Here is a 2,484-nt window from a genome sequence, read left to right as displayed (position 1 = left end):
TGTGGGCTCCCAGGGAAACCTGAATTATCTCTGCTGTAGCGCTTAACAGCTATGCAATGACGTCTGGAGACACCTCCCCCGACTCCCCGCCAGATCTCCGAGACTTTTTTGGGACTGTAGTTTCAGTGCCTGGTGCTTCACAGATGTTCTGTAAATGAGGTTGAATATCACTGAAACTTTGTCAGCTTTAAACGATTGGACAAATGCACACGGTAGGCATCAACAAATATTTGTTGGGAGGAATGGAGTGGAGTGAAATGGAATGATTTTAATATTTTTAGCAGCACTATCTTAAAAGTCCACAAGATGGCAGTGTTTCCACATGAGAAATAATGGCGGCAGTCTGAATGAAATTAAATGTACTCCTAGCTGGTGCTGGAAGTTAAAGTGAATATTGATATAGAAATAAGAGAAATTAAAACACAAACAACAAAACAAAAAGAAATAAGAGAAATTGGTTGGCTATTTGATTGGTTGATTTAACTGAATACGCGATATATGGACATGGTACAAAATGCCGAAAATGTAAACTCTCCTTTCCTTACTACTTCTCTTCCAGCTCCATTTTGTCCACTCCAAAGGCAACTATTTTTATTATCCTTCAAGAGATATTCTAAGTATTTAAACATAGGAAGGTCAAAATGCTTTTCTTTTTTTTTAAGTTTAATTTGTTTTGAGAGAGAGGGAGAGAGCAAGCGGGGGAGGGACAGAGAGGGAGACAGAATCCCAAGCAGGCTCCTTTGTTTAACAGCTATTTGCTGAGTGCCTTACTAAAGGATGAAGAAATGGGAAACTCCATCTCTGCTCCCAAGAAGTTTAGAGTAAAGTGCTTGCTTTGGCAGCACTTATACTAAAACTGGAACGATACAGAGAGGATTAGCATGGCCTCTGTGCAAGGGTGACATGCAGATTTATGAGCGTTCCGTATTTTTAAGAATGAAATTTTTCCATTTGCAATGACATGGATGGAACTAGACAGTGTTATGCTAAGTGAAATAAGTCAAAGAAAGACAAATACCACATGAGAGTATACCATATGAAGAATGCAAGAAACCAGACAAAGGGAGGAGAAGGAAGAGAGGGAGGCAAATCAAGAAACAGAGTCTTAACTATAGAAAACAGACTGATGGTTCCCAGAGGGGAGGGGGGCGGGGGAATGGGTAAAATAGGTGATGGGGATTCAGGGGGGGCACTTGCTGAGATGAGCACCAGGTGTTGTACAGAAGTGTTGTATTACTATGTTGTACACCTGCAACTAATACTACACTGTATGTTGACTAACTGGAATTTAAATTAAAAACTTCAAAAAGAAATGTTTAGAGTAGGGAATCCAATGCACCCCTAGAGCGGGGAAAGCGATGCCAGCTGCCGTTTCTTCAAGACCTAAAGTGAGCCAGGGACAGTGGTGATCTACATATTATCTCATTTAATACAAGGAATTCTCCTTTTTAATGTTTTTTGTTTTTATTTTTTGAGAGCGAGTGGGAGAGGTGCAGAGAGGGAGGGGACAGAGGATCTGAAGGGGGCTCTGAAGTGGGCTCCGCACTGACAGCAGAGAGCCCAACGCGGGGTGCAGGGGCTAAAACTCACAAACTGTGAGATCATGGCTGAGCTGATGTATGCTCAACCGACTGAGCCACCCAGGGCCCCAATACAAGCAATCCTCTTGAAGGTAGGTAGAATATGACCGACCGTTGATAATGAGAAAATTAACAATGAGAAAGGGAAGGAAGTTTGTTCAAGGTCACACATGTAGTAAATGCAAGAGTCAAAATTGAAATCCAGGTCTGCTGCACTCTAAAGCTTATATTCATTTTGCCACGATAATAAGGTGGGAGTAATCCTTCTACCGAACAAATATTTATTGAGTAGCTCTTTTTGTTCCAGATATCGTTCTGGGTGCTAGTAATGTAGAAGAGAAAAAACAAAGTCCCTGTTTCCTGGGGCTCACGTTCTACCACCAAAAGACAGTAAACAAAACGAATTTTCAGTACGGCAGGTGGTAAGTACTGTGAAGAAAAAGTAGGCAAGATGGTGGGAGTGGGGGGAGAGGATTGCTAATTTAAATCGTCAGAGAAGGCTCTGATAATGTGAAGTTTGAGCAGAGACTTAAAGGAAATGCAGGAATAAGAGATGGGACTGCCATAAAAAAAGAGCTTCCTCCTTTGCCTGCCTGTGTGTAGTTTAGAAGAGAGGGGAAGAAATGAGGGTGCAGGTATTCTCTTCCGAGCTAGAAGACCTGAGCTTTATTTATCGATTTATTAGCAATTTTTTGAACCTCTGAGCCCAAATTCCCTTTTCTGTAGACAGGAATAACATTCCTTGCCCAACTTCCCGCACACAGCCGCCATGAGATGCAAACTCTTTGAAAATACCTCGAGTGAGAAAGCGAGACTAGGAGTTAGCTCTTCAACTGAAAGGAAGTCTGTCTAGGAAAATAAAGAGAATTGCTATTACAGGTAGACTGGTTACCCTAGACATTTT

The 2,484-nt window shown here is 41.7% G+C and overlaps 1 non-coding gene across 1 annotated transcript; it reads left to right on the top strand.

Moving 5' to 3' along the window:
* The first annotated feature begins 826 nt into the window (after positions 1–826).
* On the top strand, positions 827–932 carry LOC112866283 (U6 spliceosomal RNA). Its single transcript, XR_003224117.1, has one exon. It is a non-coding gene; the product is annotated as a U6 spliceosomal RNA (small nuclear RNA).
* The last annotated feature ends 1,552 nt before the right edge of the window (positions 933–2,484 follow it).

This window comes from Puma concolor, chromosome D1 (assembly GCF_028749965.1).
Source record: "Puma concolor isolate L17-30 chromosome D1, mPumCon1.1.hap2, whole genome shotgun sequence".
In the NCBI taxonomy this organism is placed as follows: domain Eukaryota; kingdom Metazoa; phylum Chordata; class Mammalia; order Carnivora; family Felidae; genus Puma; species Puma concolor.
This window is presented reverse-complemented; position numbering and strand designations above follow the sequence as displayed.